Genomic DNA, 20,154 nt, shown 5'->3' on the forward strand with positions numbered 1-20,154 from the left:
CCCACCCTAATTATTTAATTAATTTAGACAGTGTTTGAAACTGTGATCTCCAGGCCAATGCCAACCCACCTCTTGTTTGTGTATATAAAGTCTATGGAAATCTTGCAGGAAATAAAGCAGGACCTGAGAGGATGGTCATATCCCAGATCTCAGGTGAGTCTCTGGGATGGCCACTGAATGTGGGCTTTTGGCTTTGGGCAGGAAAGAATCAAGAGCAAGCATAGCAAAGTGAAAGGTTTATTCAGGGAGATGCACATTCCCTAGACAACTCTATGTGTGCCATCTCAGAAGGCGAGAGGCCACAGGATACAGGGCTGTCCTTTTTTATGGCAATTTATAGGCTATTAGCTAATGAGTGGGAGGATTGTTCCAACTCATTAGAATTGAGGAAAGGGAGGGAATTTCCAAGAATTGGACCACTGCCCAATTTGGGGGCTTTTATGGTCAACCTCTAGAACTGTCATAGAGCCCATGGGTGTGTCATTTAGCTTGCTGATGTAATATGTGCTCAGTCACTCAGTCGTGTCTGACTTTTTGCAACCCCATGGACTGTAGCCTGCCAGGCCCCTCTGTCCATGAGGATTCTCCAGCCAAGAATACTGGAGTGGGTTGACAGGCCCACCTCCAGGGGATCTTCCCAGCCCAGGGATCAAACCCAGGTATCCCTCATTACAGGTGGATTCTTTACCATCTGAGTCACCAGGGAAGCCCAAGAATACTGGAGTCGGTAGCCTATCCTTTCTCCAGGGGATCTTCCTGACCGAGAAATCAAGCCGGGGTCTCCTGCGTTGCAGGAGGATTCTTTACCAGCTGAGCCATCAGGGAAACCTGCTGATGTGTATATTGAGATTTGAGGTCTAATAGAGGCTACCTGTCTGCCATCTTGGACCTAGTTGGTTTTAACTAGTTTAGGTAGTGCCTTCAACGGTTGTCTTTTTTTGTTTTAAGGTTGTGCCCTGCCCGCTTCCTGTCTCAGAAAGACAGTCAGCCAATCCACCTTTGGTCTATGGCTGATTTCAAGCTGCAATGGCAGAGCTGAGCAAACCAAGCATATCATCTTCAGTGTATAAGACATTTATAACCTGACCTTTTATAGGAAACATTGACCCATCTCTGGTCTGGAGAAAGATCTGAAAAATGTGTCCTTAAAACTAAGAGTTACTTGCTTAAATTCAGTTAGCCTAGGAGAGGTACCCTTCTAAGTCACTGTCAGCCATTAAGAATCTAGTCTAAATCAATCTTTGTCCATCCATCTACACGTGCCAACTAGCAGAATGACGAGAATGGAGGGAAGGGGACACAGGATGGATCAGTTTTACTTAGGAAGACAGTAAAAAAGAAACAACTGAGGCTCCGAGGTATTTTCAGGGGGGACAAGGCTGGCTGATGCTGCACAGTGAGGAGTCTGGAAGGTCAGAAAGTACAGTGATGGCCGTAGATGGCCTTGGAGTGAAGGGAGGGGGTGAAGTAAGGCATTGTTTGGGGGAAAAGCAGATGTGAAGAAAGGAAGGAGGAAGCACTGCTCTTCTAAATTTTATCCAAGAACAGCTCTGTGGAGGTGCTCTCACTGTCCCATTTTCACCAGCTCTCCAAATAGCCTAGGAGTTGTCCATTTGTGGGCAGTTGTCCAAGAAGAGAGAGTCTGAATTATCAAAGAAGGAAGCTAATAATCAACGTGGTGGCTTTAGGATTCAACATGGACTTGTAGGTCACATTATGTTTAGTATTAAAAGGTATATATTAAATTTACCCCCAAATGTCAATGGAACAAGTACATTTTAATCTATTTTTACTTCACATCAAATCTAGCTCTCGTATCTGTGTGTATTTGTAAAATTAACTGAACAGGCACATAAAACTGAAAATATAAAATGAGATCTAAAGGTTTTTTCCCACTTAACGTTTTTATACAGCTTAAATGTTGAAAATTTGCAGTCTGATGTTTTTCTTCTTGAAAAAAAAAGTCAACAGTATTCAATATGTACACATTTATATTTATAAATATAAATATATATATATAAAAATTCTGTCTATTAGAGACCTTGTGGTCTCCCGACTGTTGATTTAAAATGTGTGAAATATGCAGGATCACTTTCTCTAATTAGGGAGAAAGAAGTTTTTAATTCACGTATGTATATTTTTAATGTCATGGGCACACTATATTTTGCTTAACAAAATGTCCTATCGAAATGGATTTTTTCTAACATGAAAATCTTTCTTTTAAAATATTGCCATTTTTTCAGTACTTGTGATGAAAAATCCTGCAGTTTTAATGAATCTAGAATTGAGTAATTAAAAAATAAAGAAGACTCTGATTTAGAACTTAGAAGAAAAGAAATGCATTTATTGAACTCCCTGTCTGCTTTATGTTAGTTGCTAGAAGAAATAAATGAAAGAAATTAACCATTCTTTCAGGTTTTTCCAAACAGTAAGGGCAATCAGACCAAAGAAATTAAAACTAGAAAATCAGTGTTGGCTGAGTAGGTGTTATAACACCTACCATAAGCTCAGTAGAAAACCTAGATTGGTAGAAGTGGATTTGGGATAAGCCAGTTGGATAAAATGTATGAAAGACTCAAGACTAAGCCTTATGATTAATAATAGAAATTAACAAAGGTGAATATTAAAGATTCATATAATCTACCTATTGTAGGAAAATGAACATACCCTCTTAGAAATAAATAATAAATATTATATTTCCCCAAAATGTTTTATTAATGGAGACAATTTGAAAATATGGTAAAGAGCAAGATACTGACTCTTCTTTCACATATTCAACTTTCAAACAAAAGAGATGATCTCTTTGACTCTTGGAATTATGTTGAACTTAAAGTGACATAAAAACAAGGTCATTTCTCAGACAATATGCTTAGAACATGCTGTGCTTATTTATGGCTGATCTCATTTTATAGTGTTATTAATTCTGCTGCTTGAGGCAAGGATTTTATTGTTCTTGTTGTTTTGTTCACAGGTGTATTCTCAGGTCCTAGAACTGTCCCCAGCACACAGTAGGCAGTCAATAAATACTTACTGAATTAATCAAGGCAAGAGTGGAAAATTCTGTGAAGAATTTCTAAGAAGAAAATTGTATGAAACACAAGGTGCCGTAGAGTGAGGCACAATGACAGTGAGGTCAGGTGAGCAGTCCCTTTCCTTGGATGAAAATATCCTTCCCAATAATCCCATTTTCTCCAGACAGGTAGCACATATCGATGTAGACTGGAGAAGGTATACGAACTGCCTATAGACAGGCTAAAAAATTGTGGACTGATGAGCTTAGTGACCTATTTTTAAATTTGATGCTTAATATAGAGGTCTATACATATATATAAAAAGAATAGCTGTACCCAGTTATGAATTTTCATGCTCTGAAATTTTGTGTTCAAAAAGATTCTTTATTTAAATCTGAGGCTTTTTGACTTCATCAACAGTGAAAAATAAAATTAATTAATGGGGGTTAATTTGAAATAGACACTATAGGTTAGAGTTGCCCATTTAAAAAAAGAAAAAAAAAAGCTGTCTTCTCCATCCTTTTTAATTCACACATTTCCGCTTTCATCTGTTTCTTTTCCACTTCATCTGATTTTTTTCTCCCGTTATGGCTGCTCTTTTGAAGAACTTGGACACTGGACCCATATGCAGGATTTTCCAACAGGAAGATCGGGAAGATGAACATGTTCCTTGGGCCTCTATGTCCCCTATGAATTGGCCACTGGATTCAGAGACTTGACCAAACTCACATTAGGTCCCTTTACGTTCTTTTATCAGGAGCTCATCATGTCTGCTGTCTCTCTTTATATGAAAGTAACTGCTTTTGGTGGTCAATACCTAGATACATTAATTCACTAGGAGCTGCAAAATGATAATATTATGTCTTTTTTTTTTGCAAAAATTTACTTGTTTCTATATCCCAGCCACCAATAAATTAAAAATGGAATTCAAAGAAAAATTATAAAATTTATAATAGAATCAAAAGAACCAGCAAACACCCAGGGATAAACGCAATGAAATATATGAAAACCCACAAAATGAAATATTGTTTTTAGCCATTACCTATGTGACACCACTGAATATACTACTGATTTAGAAGCAAAAATTTTGGTAGAATTTTAGTCTTAAACACTGTGGGGGAAATGCATTTTCTTCAGAATTATCCATTATTAACACAACACTTTTAATCAACTATAGTCCAACAGAAAGTAAAAGTTTTTAAAAAAGCAAGCGCTAAATAAGTAACACAAATTTAAGATGCCTAGAACTGAATGACAATGAAAACGTTATATAGCAATATTTGAGGGATAAAGCTAAGGTAGAGTTTTGAAGGAAATTTATATTTTAAATACATAAATTAGGTAAGGAATCTTTAAAATGAATGAGCTAAGAATCCATTTCATGAAGTTACGAAATGAAGAGAATAAACTGAAAGGACAAAAGAAATACATGAAAAAGAATGGATTTCCATACACACAGAAAAGACTTGCTGGGATTTTGTGATTATATCGACTCTGTGGACCAATTTTGAGAGAAACGACATCTTTGCAATCATGAATCTTCTAGTTCACAAAATGATGTATCCCACCATATATTTGTTGCTTCTGAATGACATATGTACTATGTGGTACATGGGAATGTCAAGACTTATCTACTTAAACACTCTATGTTTTAAAAATCTCACCCCTTTGGCAATTTACATGATTAAGAAATGTGAATTTTACTACATGTAAAGTTCTCAGGATATCAACCATGACTTTTGCCACAAACTCCCAGAAGTGTCAAACTCAAGGATTTCTAGCTTATGAAAACTGTACAAAACTGAGTTTCAAACTATTCCTATCAACCGGATGCAATGCAAACTGTATCTTATGCCGCAGTCATTCCTTTAAAATGCCTCAATAGCAGGAACTTTTCTTTTTTCCCATTTGTCTGTTCTTATTTTAAAATAAGGAGATGCAATGAACACATACCACTAAGTCACAAAAATAGTGCTTATCATACTAAGACCTTAGAAGTTTCAAAACTATAGCGTCTCTCTTTACTTTTTTCTGTAAATTTTTCCTTCCCCTCCACCCCTTCTTCTTAAATGAAGTGTTATGTGATCAAAACAAGAAGACTTCTCTAGAAATCTTAACCAGGTAAAATAGCTGTCTAACCATTTTGGAAACATGCAGATAATCAAGGTGTCACTTAACAGGTGCGTGCAGTTGGGATATGCAAAGAAAAATAATGAGTAGCAACAGTATCTTTGATCCTGGAAAGGACTCAGAAATATAGGAACTGTGTGCAGGGTGGTTATCATCAGCCCATTTTCTACTCCCTGTGCACAAATCATTTCATGCATTCTACAAACCAAGCCCCTATGTTGGGCTTCAAAAGCAATTTCAGCAGCAAAATAAGGTGCTTTTCTTCAATTTTCAAGCCATTTGTACGAGGTTAGTGTTGTTTACCCACCTGGTACACTGATATTTACATACCCCTTTAAAGAAAATTGGTAGGTATGATTTATGGAGTACTGTAAGAGCACAATTTTCCATGTAGTGCACCTAATCTGAAAGGGCACTTGCAAAGGTCACTCTGGCCATACAAATACCAAGTCTTCTCTTTGGAATAAGTTAGGAGATTCATTTTTCTTGGAAAATGTCAGCAGTACCCTACTCCAGAGGTTAGTTTATGCAGATAAATGCGTAAGCCTTTAATCTTTGAGCAAAAATACTCTACACAAATGTAAAAGCAGTCCATCTATCACTGTTAAGACCTGTAATTTGTTTTTATTTAAATCTCAAGCCAGGGCGGAGTGGGCAACAGGACGGGCAACACGGCATCTCCCATGTAAGCCGAGATCAAGGCGCAGAAACGCGTTTCTAGTCAACCCAGGCGCGGGGAACAGGGCGAGCTGTGACAGTGGAGACCGCGGTTCTCTGCTCCTCTGCGCTTCCTGCTCGAGCAGCTGGAGGCTTCCTGCCCAGCCCGGGAGCGTGGGAACGTGTCCAGCAAGTTTCCTCTCCCAGAGCTCCAGCGAAAATTCAGGTGAAGGAAATCTTGTCTTTTTCTTTCTTTTTCAACTTTTCACTTCAACCCCAGGAGAGGAAAAAACCAAGTCATGTCCTTCCGGAATTTCTTTTCCCCAAAGAACTGCTGTGTTTTGAGAAAATCTCTCATTTTTCCCATAAGTAATCATTCCCAATCCTGAGATTTTTTTCATTTTGCATCTGACAAGAGAAGTGATGAGAGTCAGTTGTGGGTAATACACTTTAGCATGTTTTATATGCTCTCCTTCTTTTCCTGCTGCATAAATTCTATCCTTAATCTTTACCCCAAGTCATAGTTCTCTTGAGGACCATGTTTTAATATTAGATTTAACAGACATGAAAAAAAGCTAAAATACGATCAAGCAATGTTTGCCTGTGTTTCTATAAAGTGAGAGAAGGAGGTGGGGAGGCAGGGAGAGACGCCCTGACTGTTTCCTTGGGTAAGATTTTGCAGATGAGCCTTTGGAGTTGGTGGGAAGCAAATGGACAGCAGAGTGTTATCCTTTGAGCTTGGACCACTGGCTGACACTGGTTTTGCCATCTCAGTGTCGTCAAAGTGAAAGGAAATTATAACCATTCATGCAGTAGATTCCCCTTTGAAAATGTGGATATCACATGGGAGATGTATCCCAACATGGTAATAACAGCAAGCAGGTAAAAACAATCCACTTAAGGTTTTTCATGGAGAGAAGGTCCAGAAACACACCACCTGTATTGGATTCAAGCATCATCCATTTTTTTTTCTTTTCATTTTAAGCATTTAAATGGATCTGATGACTTGATCAATGGATGTCATACGATTTGTGCTAAGCTGAGCTCCATGATAAAAAGTACATTTGAAATATCAGGATTTAAAAAGAGACCACCACTGAGTTGAGCAATCTAAGAGAAAATTATCAAGTGTCAATACTAAAAATCTCCAAACTCTAAATCTCCAGGTTATAAAATTAAGCGCAAAATCTCCAGCTAATCACATCAAACTTTTTAGTAAAAGGGAGGCAGAAAATTTCCGAAAAATGTCATCCTCAAACAGGTGGACCCTGGCCAAACTTCCAAATTGTTGAAGCAAGATATAAGGTAGCAGATCTAAAGGGAATTGTAATGGCTGCATTCTTAACCTGCAAGTTTAAGTTGCAAAGATTTCCCTTTTCTCATTCCCGTGCCTCTATCCCTGAACTGGTGGTACATACTACACGTGTGAACTTCTGACTCTTAACCTCTCACTGCCTGTTCACACTCCTGCTTTGGTGTCTAATAGACAAGTCAAATTTGTCGTATCCCAAACAAATTCCTCAGTCTTCCACTTGCAAACCTCCCCCTGCCACTGTCTTCCAAATCTCAGGCACTAGTGACTCCATCTTTCCTGCTGATTGGGCCCAGAAGCTGGAGGTCATCCTTGATTCCTTATTCCTCTCATACTCCATATCCCATGGCCAGTAAATCCCGTTGGCTTGGATTTCAATCTGACCTCTTCTTGTGTGTGTGTGTGTGTGCTCAGTCATGTCTGTAGCCCCATGGACTGTAGCCTGCTAGGCTCCTCTTCCCATGGGATTTCCCAGGCAAGAATACTGGAGTGAGTTGCCATTTTCTTCTTCAGGGGATCTTCTTGACCCAAGGATCAAACCTGCTTCATCTCCTGCATCTCCTGCCTTGGCAGACAGATTATTTACCACCGTATCACCTGGGAAGCCCCATCCCTTAACCATCTGCAAGAGACTGAATGTTGGTGTCCCCTCCCAAATTCATACGTTGAAATCTTAACCTTGAAGGTGATGGAATTAAGACATGGTATTAAGACGGTATTAAAGGCTCAGTTTTGAGAGGTGATTAGGACATGAGGGTGGAGCCCTCTTAAATGGGACTAGCACCTTTACAGAAGACACTCTAGAGAGATCAATCTCTGAGTCAGGAAGGGACCTCTCAGACACCAGATCCACCTTTGCCTAATTACAGACTTCTAGCCTCCAGAACCGTGAGAAATAAATGTGTGTTGTGTGTAAGTCACCCAAGCTGTGGTGTTTTGTTATCATAGTGAGACCTAGGATATCATCTTTAATAGCTGGCACTCTCGTCCAAGGCCCAACACCCCCACCTAAGTGACTGCAGTCATTTAGACCCTTGCCTTCTACCACCTCTGCTTAAAGCAGCTTCTGGAGTAATCCTAGCCAGCGCCAGTGTTAGTCCCTCATATGTGTCTGACTCTTTGCAACCTCGTGGACTGTAGTCTGCCAGGCTTCTCTGTCCATGGAATTCTCTAGGCAAGAATACTGGAGTGGATTACCATTTCCTTCTCAAGGGGATCTTCCTGACCCAGGGATCGAACTTGGGTCTCCTGCTTTGCAGGGAGATGCTTTACCTTCTGAGCCACAAAGGAAGGCCAGAGTAATTCTATCACATTATAAATGAGATTAGATTATGCCACTCCTTTGCTTAAAAGGTTTCCATGGTTCCTTCAAAATGTTTCCACTGGGTGCCAAATCTTGGAAGGCTCTGCCTGCCACTTCTGAACCCCTCCCTGTCCTCCCCGCGGTCCCCTTTCCCTGGAAGGAAACATGGCTCGCTACTTCTTCTTTAGGTCTTTGCTCAAACATTATCTCCTCGGCAGCGCTTCTTTGACAAGCCTCTTGGAAATCGTGTCCCTGTCTCTCTCCCACCCCCACACCACTCTGGTACTCTCAATCACCCTTCGCTGGTTGTTTTATTCCCACAGCACTTATCACCATCTGACATAGCATATGTTTGACTTATTTTATTGTTTATTGCCTGTCTCCCCCCAGTATAACATAAATCCTCGAGAGCAGGAATTTCTGTCTATTTTGTTTACTGCGGCGTCCTCAGTGCCTAGACGAATGTTTAGCACAGGGTGGATCTTCACATATAAATATTTGGCAGTTCCACTGACAAATGCCTCTAACTACTTGTAAGATGCCAATAATTTTGTAGCTGCATTTTTAACTTAGCAAAGTTTCCCCCATAGCACGTAAGCTCCATGCCTCTCACGATTGCCTCTACACATTCATTTCTTAAAGGGAATGTCTGAATCACGTGGGAAATCAGAGACCAGAGTGAGAATTCCTCTAATTTCCAGAGTGGGAAATTAGAGACCATTAGCTTTCGGTGAGTTCAGGCTAAGTTATTTCCCAGCCATGGCTGATGAAATTAAGGTCTTCATCTTGAGTGTGGAAGATCTGAAGGGATGAGAGCCCATAGGAGACAGAATAGGAAGGCATGGGTTCAAGTTCCAGTTCTACTACGTACAAGTTGAGTGGTCTTATGTAAACAACCCGGCTGACCCTCAGCTTTCCCATCTGTGAAATGGAGCTGCAAAATCACATTCTCTCACAGATTTGTGGTATGGATTGAGCATAGGATAATGTCAAATCCTATGCAAACCTCTCGAGCTTGCACCTGCCATGATTACCTTTGAAGTCACAGTAAGGTCATGCCTCATCCTACATATCATACGTGTGCATGTATGCCTTATCTTGCACAGTGCCTGTGGAGTAAGATCTAGCCGATCAATATTGACCAAAATGACTGCACATATTGAAACATTGCCTGACTCACACAACCCAAGAACAAGAAACAGTCTCCATCCAGCATCAGTATTTGGGATAATACAATTAAATTGTACTGTTAGCACACAGCCTGTATAGTTTTAAATGCTCAAAGCCTGATTACAAAAATAGGAAAGGATTCCGAAGGGGGTTGACAAGTGGTGGCCTAAGCCCCACTCATCAGCTGTTTTTGAACAGACTGAGAATTACAATTTTTTGTGTGCATTTTTAAATGGCTGAAAAAATTCAAAGAAATAATATTTTGTGACACATAAAATTTAACAAAATACCATTTCATTATTTAAATAAAGTGTTATCAGAACACATCCAGACCTTTCATTCATATTTTCTCTGACTACTTTGTGCGACAAGGGCGAAACTGAGTAGCTGGGGCAGAAAATGCATAAACTGCAAAGGCTAAATTTTTTTTACCATCTCACCTTTTATGGATAAAATTTGTCAACCCTGCGTGGTCTAACAAAACCCTGGTGCCTTGATTTAATGATAAACCTGGTTTTGTTTTTATTGCTTGACTAGCAAAAAGTAGTTGAGGTAAGCAGAATTCTATAGAAATATTTATCAGAATTACTGCCATATCTGTGTCCAGCAGAAATATATTCACAGAAACTCTGCTCACATCTTTTCCCCTGCAGATGCTCTTTTTTTTTTTTTATTCTTTCTTTGAAATCTCTAGAATAAAATGGTAGAGCACATTTTACATTTTCTGAAAATAAAGCCCAGTATGCGTCCAGCACCTCATTCCTCATCTCACGCTGCCTCCAGGGGTGGCCCTGTGCCCCAAGTCCAGAGAGAATTTGGCCTCAAAATGGAGCGCTTTCCTAGAATTATTTAAGTCAGTTTCTCTCCCTGCAGAATTTTGTGCACCCTCATACAGCATGTTTTTCCAGAGATGTCAAGGCCTTCTAAATTTAGGAAAAGAGGTTGCCTTATTCTGGCCTTCCTTTTTCCCCTTTTCATTTCCCCTTGTTTAAATTTAAAGCCAGCATCTCCCTGCTTCTGTCTCCTTAAAGCTTCTTAGTTGACAATTCATTAAAACAGAATAAAAAAGGTACAAACTTCCAGCTGTTAGTACTGGGAATGTCATATACTACATGACTATAGTTAACACTGCTGTGTAATATAGAGAAAAGCTGTTAAAGCTGTTAAAAGAGTAAATGCTGAATTCTCATCACAAGCAGAAACTCCGTATTCCTCTTCACCTTTCTTTTTTATCATATTGGTATGAGAAGATGTGTGTTAGCTGACCTTATTGTGGTAACCATTTCACAGCAGATGTAAATTAAACCATCATGTGCTACCCCTTAAACTTATACAATGATGCATGCTCAGTTTTCTCAATAAAACTGGAAGAAAAAAGTCCAAAGGAAGGGAGGAGGGGGAAGAAACAGAAGAGCACAGTATTTTTGTTTCTGCAAAATAAGTGGGTGGGTAAAAAAAAAAAAAATTGCTTTGTGGGGGAGATGCTTGGAGATGTCAACATGTGAACAGGGCTGACTGCTGAGCCCTTGGTGGCACAGAGTCCCTTCCCCTCCCTGTCGGTGGGGCATTCCCATGGATGCAGCTGCCGGGCTCCAGGTCCTCTTCTTCTCTGCTGAAAGATTCTTGACTGGGAGACAGGATGGTTTCTGAGAACCCATAGAGCTGGCTGCCCTCTATTATGAGCTCTGTGACAGCAGCGAAATAGCAGACCCACCTTCCCAGCTCCCGGCTTCCTCCTGAAAAGGGCCTTTGCAGCCAGAGGACTGACATTTCCCTACGTTTCTGCTTTAATTAATGTCTGGGAGATGAACTTCGATTCCCACCCACAGCAGCATAAATTAGATGGAATTAAATGCAGTGCTTCTTTTCAGTTTTGCTCTTTTTACCTGCTGGCCATCGTTTTCTCCTTCAAATAATACAGCCATGGAGCAGAATTCTAGATTAAGTCCTAGCATAGAACGTATGACCACAGGAAAATCTGTCACTTGATACTGGTCCTCTGAAATTCAGTGGGGCTTGGGGTTCACTGGATATTTCACCACTGGGTCGGCACCAAACAGTAAAGTGGGGACCTTGGGGATCTGGAAGGCACTGCAAATTTGGGGACGCGTGATATGCTCCTGGTTAAACGGTGCTGGCTCAGTGATGTGCAAAGAGCTGGGCTCGCGCTTGTGAAGCATAGTCTCCTACTAACAGCAGAAGGCATCTTCCTGACTCGACCTGACCCCACTCCCTGCTATGTAGACTCTGAAGAATGGAGACAACCAAGTTACTGTTGTTCAGTCACTAAGTCGTGTCCAACTCTTGGCGACGCCATGGACTACAGCATGCCAGGCTTCCCTGTCCTTCACTATCTCCTGGAGTTTGCTCAAACTCATGTCCATTGAGTCGGTGATGCCATCCAACCATCTCATCCTCTGTTGTCCCCTTCTCCTCCCACCCCCAATCTTTTCTGGTATTAAGGTCTTTTCAAAAGAGTCAGCTCTTCGCATCAGGTGGCCAAAGTATTGGACTTTCTGCTTCAACATCAGTCCTCCAATGAACACCCAGGACTGATCTCCTTTAGGATGGACTGGTTGGATCTCCTTGCAGTCCAAGGGACTCTCAAGAGTCTTCTCCAACACCACAGATCAAAAGCATCAATTCTTCAGTGCTCAGCTTTCTTTATAGTCCAACTCTCACATCCACACATGACCAATGGAAAAACCATAGCTTTGACTAGACGGACCTTTGTTGACAAAGTAATGTCTCTGCTTTTTAATATGCTGCCTAGATTGGTCATAACTTTCCTTCCAAGGAGTAAGCATTTTTTAGTTTCATGGCTGCGGTCACCATCTGCAGCCCAGGAAAATACAGTCAGCCACTGTTTCACCATCTATTTGCCATGAAGTGATGGGACTGGATGCCATGATCTTAGTTTTCTGAATGTTGAGCTTTAAGCTAACTTTTTCACTCTCCTCTTTCACTTTCATCAAGAAGCTCTTTAGTTCTTCTTCACTTTCTGCCATAAGGGTGGTGTCATCTGCATATATGAGGTTATTGATATTTCTCCCAGCAATCTTGATTCCAGCTTGTGCTTCCTCCACCCCAGCTTTTCTCATGATGTACTCTCCATATAAGTTAAATAAGTAGGGTGACAATATACAACCTTGATGTACTCCTTTTCCTATTTGGAACCAGTCTGATGTTCCATGTCCAGTTCTAACTGTTGCCTCCTGACCTGCATACAAGTTTCTCAAGAGGCAAGTCAGGTGGTCTGGTATTCCCATCTCTTTCAGAATTTTCCACAGTTTATTGTGATCCACATAGTCAGAGGCTTTGGCATAGTCAATAAAGTAGAAATAGATGTTTTTCTGAAACTCTCTTGCTTTTTCAATGATCCAGCGGATGTTGACAATTTGATCTCTGGTTCCTCTGCCTTTTCCAAAACGAGCTTGAACATCTGGAAGTTCCCGGTTCATGTACTGCTGAAGCCTGGCTTGGAGAATTTTGAGCATTACTTTAGCTGCAGTTTAGGGTTTCAAATAGTCTCTGAGCTTCTGCTCTTTTCTAAGGCCATTTTCTGCACTGCTTAATGAGAGCACTGGGATCAGAATCACCATTTACTAGCTTTGTGGCTTCAGGCAAGTTACTTAACCTGTCTGGATCTTGGGTTCCTCATCTCCAAAAGGGGGTTGGGATCGACAGGTACACACTGCTATCTTCAAATACACAGCCAACAAGGAACTGCTGTATAGCACAGGGAACTCTGCTCAATATTCTGTACTGACCTAAATGGGAAAAGAATTTGAAAAAGAATAGATGCATGTATACCTATATCTGAATCACTTCACTGTACACCTGAAACTATCACAACATTGTTACTCCACTCTACTCCAATAGAAAATAGAAAATTAAACAAAAAACAGGGCATAATAACCACCCCTACTTCATAGGCTTGTGAAGAAGGCTGTGTGGGCTAAGGTATATAAATAGCCACACGTAACTAGACACCTTATGAACTGAGTAAGTGCCTAGTAATGGTTAGGTTCTGTTACTGCTGCAGTGATGATGAGCAAGACATACCAGGGCTTTGCTAGACCCGGGGCAAAGCTGAGTTCCTCTCTTTGGCACTGAGGACCTCTTAAGATTGTAGACTCTTTAGCTTCATAAAAAAGAAAAAAGGTATGACATCAAAATAGTGAATCAAACTGATTTTAACAGAAGTAAGGCAGATTATGAACTCCTTAGCACCAAGAAGGGCATTCCTGCCTCTAAGGATGTTAAAATGTTCTCAGATTGTTTTCCTAGAACCATAACATCTAGTTTTAGAAGTAGTTGTCCCACTGGGACGGAATAGGGTCCAGTCCTGAGGAGAGTTATGGGTATTTTAGAAGGGCTACTGGCCAGCTGGGGAGTGGCCAGGGGAAATTGACTAGGTGAGCCAGGGGCTATTTGGGAGCCTCATCCTATGAGAAATCAATGACTGAATGAGACCATGTTTTCCCTGGAGCCAAGAAAACTTAGTAGCAAAGTAATTGTTGTCAAGAAACAGGGCAACCATTTGCTCCTTTAGAACAGCCTAGCACCAGTACTCTTGCCTGGAAAATCCCATGGACAGAGGAGCCTGGTAGGCTGTAGTCCATGGGGTCGCTAAGAGTCGGAGTTGACTGGGTGATTTCACTTTGACTTTTCACTTTCATGCATTAGAGAAGGAAATGGCAACCCACTCCAGTGTTCTTGCCTGAAGAATCCCAAGGATGGGGGAGCCTGGTGGGCTGCCGTCTATGGGGTCGCACAGAGTCGGACACGACTGAAGCGACTTAGCAGCAGCAGCAGCACCAATTAGGACAGGTTTCAACAAAAGAAGGATTTGAGCCTAGATTTATTATAAATTTCTGAATCAAGAGATGGGCTTCTTAGTGAAATTTCCCCTCCTGGGGAGTAGTGGAGTTCTACTGAACAGAAGGGCTGTCTTTCTGGGAGTTCTTTGAAGAACATTCTCATGTTGGGGAGGTTAAACTAGCTGGTTTTTAAGCTCCCTTCTAAATCAAAATTCCGAGAGAGGTTTTTGTTTGTTTATTGCTAGGAGAGACTTATTTGTATGGGCTTTGCCCACTAAACTGTTTATTCTGTTCTATAGTGTCTAGATTTCTCAATGGGTCTGAAATATAAATTTACATGTCATGTCTATTAAGGAAGCAGCTTTCCCACTAGGGGATGTTCTTTGGGGGAAAGAGAAGCATTAAAAATGCCTATTCCTCCATCTAAGAAAAATACATCTCTTATGCTCTTCAAAAGCGAAGTGGGAGAAAGGACTCAGACGGAAATCCCTGTGTTTGAACGTGAAGTGCGACAAGCCACTTCACATCGTCACCACACAGCCGCCCGAAGTCGTGCAAACTGGATGAGCTTCCAAGTCAGCAGTTAGTCTGCCATTGAAGCATGACCAGTGCCTCGGCGACAACAAGCAAACAAGCGGCTGAACATGTTAACATGATTTTATATCATTTCTGTTTGATGTGGATTGGGTAGAAAATCTGGGATGTGAGCCATGATGTAGATTTTCAAAATTGATTAGCATTTTCTGGACATTGGCAGCCATTTCTATGGCATTTCAATGTGAGTTAAAATTGATTAGTGCTTTCAGAAAAATGTGTACCAAATTGCTGTGCAAATTGAGGTAGCTCCAAACAGGGGCTGATGACAGGATAAAGGCGTATGATACGATATGAGATCCACATGGCTGAGGCCACTCCAGGGAGACGGGATCTCAGAGGAGAGGGTGTAAATGGTTCTGCGCAGTTTTAGATTAGCTGTTGGTGCTTGTCCAACACTTAGCCTCCACTTGTGACAATGTGTAAAATGGGTTGCATGCTTACAGGAGAAAGGTTGTTTGGTTCTTTGTCATAACATTAATCATGGATAAGCTCATTTTGGTTAATGTGGAAACAATCTATACTTTTGCAGAAATTGCATTGTAAACAAAAAAATGTTGATATTCACCCTCTGTAAAGTTTCTGTGATTTTTAAAGATTTGTCTTTTTGCAAATATTCAACCAACTCCAGATCACTGTTAGTAGCCATTTGGCAGTTCCTTCATTCCCTTCTTCTTTGCCATACTCAACCACAGTTCTTAAGAGTCACTGTGTCCCTTTTCTGTTACCAAACACAGACAGAAAGTTAAGAAATGAGTCATAGCAGGGCACATCTCAGAAGAATGAGAACCTTCAAAGGTCAGCTTTTCTTGCTTGTCAATAGCTGACATTTAAGCCTTTATTTCATAAATAGCTGATAATGTTTTTTGAGATAGTGAGGAAGAATTGCTGTGTTGGTATGCAATTATGTCCATAATGAGATGCAAAAATGCAAATATGGAGGTGCGTGCCAGTTCTTCAAAGTGCCTTTTGTCAGAATTGCAGGCACCTTGAGACATTGATAGATACCATGTCACTGCGCAGAGTTGGAGGGCTGATAGCTTTTAAAGCAGCATCTATAATATGATATCTCTAGATGCTAATTAGCAGGAACCTTTAGTGATGATAAATGTAGAGGTCATTTGTTTTGTGTTGGTAAATTTTGACAACTTCATTGAACCAATTGTATCAATAGGATTTGTCGGTAGAAGCGGCAAACATCTTTATTCTCCTTAACATGCCATATCAAGTGCATTGTATATTCATAAGTGTATCCATTAGAAGGCTACCTTGCAGGATTGATTTTTCAAAGTTCATTTAAAATGTAAATAAGAGTATAACCCATTAACTGACTCCATCAAGTACTTAAAAACTGTTTGATATCTTTTCATTATATTATTTCCATCTTTGTATTCCATGCTTTTGTAAATAAGAAAAATCAAAGAGATTATGGCTATGAAAATTACTGCATATATGAGTCATTCTAATTGTTAATCTGATGTAATTTTCAAGAATCACCAAGTAATTACAGCTTTGGAAATGGCATAGTGAAGAGGATATAAAGCAAACCCTTATTTCCAGAGCTTCCTTCTCCACAAGGATCTGTCCTGAATTCTCATAATGGCAATAGAAAGTAGCAACTTGCAACAATGAGTGATCTTGGTCGACAAGCCACTTATATAGAGAGATGAGGGCTAAGGCACGTGTTCAACAAATCTGCCCATGACTGTCTACTGGGTGCCATCCTCTGGCCCGATACGGACGAATGCAGCACAGCCATTCCCCCAGGAGTCTTAGGGTTTAACAGGGAAGGCAGATATGAAAACAAACAATTATTTTACAAATGACAAGGGCCATGTGGAGATACGTGCAAGGGGCAATGAAGTTCTGAGGAAGGAGTCTCACTTCCCTTAACTAGGGAATCGGTTTGGGTCAATGACCTAGCTAGAAAGCACGGTTCCATGACATCAGGAATACTGTTTTGTCCTCAGTTGTACCAAGAGTCTTTATCTATCACACGGCCTGGCAAGAGTAGATATTTAAAATTATAAGTAAGCAAATGAATAATCAAAATGCTATTGAACAGTATGACTTGTATAGCTAGTATGGCTCAGCAGGAAAATAAATCAAAATTGTACATTATTTTCTGGAAATAGAAGTGGAGTCACAGAAATCTAGCCTAAGGTAATTTCTGAATTTACCTAATGAGCCATGGCTGGCACAAGGTTCATGGTTAGCGGAAACTAATGTGAGGTTTTGAACTACTTTCCAGGGTGGAGTTACTCTGTTAAGCAGCAGTCGAGAAGCCACATCATATGCAGAGCAAGTGAAGGAACTGTGGTTGTTTAACTAGGAACTGAAAAGAATTTGAAGGTCGTAAGTGTAGTCTTCAGTGCTGTTGAAAAAAGTTCCAATAGATGTAATTTAAATGAAAAGTTCATTGTATTTTGTACATCCTCAATCGCTCAGACTTAGATCAATGCATGGAAGCTTAAAGGGATTCTCTGGGGGCTCAGTGGTAAAGAACCCATCTGCCAGTGCAGAGGATATAAAGAGACGCAGGTTTGATCCCTGGGTTGGGAAGATCCTGTGGAGGAGAGCATGGAAACCCACTACGGTATTCTTGCCTGGAGAACCCCAGGGACTGAGGAGCTTGGTGCAGTACAGTCCATACGATCACAAAAAGTCAAACACGACTGAAGTGGCTGAGCATGCCTGCACGCATGGAAGCATAAAAGAGGAAGATGCAATATAGGAAAGATATTTCTAAAGAGTTCTCTGCCACAGGAGGTACAGTACTACAGAATGAACGGCCTTCTGTTGACCTGTTGTGTAGGGGATTCAGACACTAGCGAGATGGTGGAAATCGTTAGCTGAACTGCAAGATCCTTTCCAACCCACCAGTGATATCAAATGATACAGTGTTACCAGCTGAGCTCAATGGTGATTTATGCTCTACTCTTACAAGAGTGAAGTCTGAACTATTTCTAGGAAAGGCAAACCAAGTTTACTACTCAAGACGTGAATTCATTACATATGGTATAATTGCCTACACGTCATACACTACTCACCTGGAATCTGGGATTGTAATGCATCATATACAATTATGCCCTTTGGCCAGGTTTTGGCCATCATAGTTTTGGCCAAGTCTCTTCTTCCCCTACACCCTTCTAACTCCATTCCCTCCCCTAACATCATTCATTTAAAATTAAAGAATTGTTAATGAAGATACATACTGCTAGCTTTGAATATCTTTTATCTTGGAAAACTGGCAATGAGTCCTAAGTGTCTTGACTGCTAGTTCTGAGTTCTTGGATTTCAAATCTGTTGAGTATTATTTTCCTTCCAGATGTTAGCTAAAGCTCCATTCAGGACATGACTGTCAGTTTTGGTAATATGCCAGCACTTTGGAGAATATTCAGTCTGCAAAATATGGAATGGAAAATATATGTGGACCTAACATCCATTGAATTTTGTAAAAAACTATTTATCCTAATAGCCCTATGTTCAGGACCAAGATAGTAGTAAGGGCAAATATCCCATCAACAATAGAAATAGCTATGGGAATAAGAGGGGGAAAGGGATCTTAGGAGTAAGCAAAGGGATTTGGTTTGTTTTTTTCTTTTTAAAATGATCCAGTTCCACTGGTAATAATGAGTTAGTTTCCACATTCTGGACACTCAGACTTCTGACTGGCTGTCAGGGATGTTATAGAAATAAATTGTATGCCTTGGTCACTACTTGGGTAGAAAATTTCCATTTCAGAAAAAATGATATCTCAGCCATTGCATTTCAGGGTGATAATTGCACTTCTCAGGTGGTTAAGAAAAAGATTATCTATAAATAATAATTAAAAAGTTGTACCCCAAGGGAATGGGAATGTCAGATACAGAACTCAAACATATGAAATGTTAGACTTATGGCTTGACCTTATTCCACTGTGTTCAGTGTTATAAATTCTAAGCACATTTATGCTTCAATATTTGGAGGTAACAATTTGAGGGTGTGTTAGGTGGAGAGAAGGTAGCATTTAGACTACTGTATTAAACTACCCCTTTAATGACATAGCCGCTTCTCCTTATCACTTTAAGTGTCAGGCTATTAACACTCGTAATTAATCAGCTCCATGCTCTCCTCTGCAGTTTAGAGGCGCATACGTAGGGGAAGGGAAGACTGATTTAGCTTCCCTACCTCATCTTGGGACAGGATTGAAAGAGGTTAGGTAAAGCTGAGATTGAAATCCACAGATGTGTTATATGTGTTCTGTGTGTGTGTGTGCGCGTGCACGCGCTCAGTCATGTCCAACTCTTTGTGATCCCATGGACTATAGCCTGCCAGGCTCCCCTGTCTATGGAATTTTCCAGGCAAGAATACTGGAGTGGATTGCCATCTACTTCTCTAGGGGATCTTCCTGACTTAGGGCATGAACCCTCATCTCTTGTGTCTTCTGCATAGACAAGAGGGTTCTTTACCACTGCATCACCTGGGAAGCTCTATATTTGGTCTACACGCTATTTTAGAAGTTTGAATTTTTCTGATTGTTAATATTAAAAAGTTTGGATTTCTGGAGTCTCTCGGTTATGGGGAGTGCTGAGAATTGAGGCAGTAATCAAACAATCTAGTAAGACGTAGTCCACAGTCCTGCACAGTCACGATTGACTGGAGCTGAGTCTTGACAGCTGCGTTGGAGCCAGTCTTGAATGGTGAGGGCATCAGTGTATCACAGTCTCCACTGAGTGTACATTATTCATGTCACTTCTGCTCCTCACCTGGCTCCAGCACAGATTTGAGTTCACACTTGACTTGGATTCCAAAGCAAGCCTTAACCCTGCCTGCATTTCATGGATCTAAAGATCACTGACGTTTACAACAGGATGGTAGATTGGCGTGCGGCACGCGTTCTGTTGGAGACCCAGGCAAAGATCAGAAAGATGTGACTCGTCTCAAGGAAGTCAGACGGGCTTGAGAATCAGATGTATAGAAAAATAAGGATGGACTGGCACAGGACATGCATGTACAAAGCACTCTGGGCACCTCAGCAGGAGAGACTCTCAGTGCTACAAAGAAGCAGCAGCATCTGAACTGGACCTTGAAATCCAAACAGATGTTTTCTATGTAGAAGGAGCAAGAATGGCATCCCAGGGAGAGGAAGCACTGTGAGGAGATAGATGCTGA

The sequence above is a fragment of the Bubalus bubalis genome, chromosome 20 (genome assembly GCF_019923935.1).
Source record: "Bubalus bubalis isolate 160015118507 breed Murrah chromosome 20, NDDB_SH_1, whole genome shotgun sequence".
Lineage (NCBI taxonomy): Eukaryota > Metazoa > Chordata > Mammalia > Artiodactyla > Bovidae > Bubalus > Bubalus bubalis.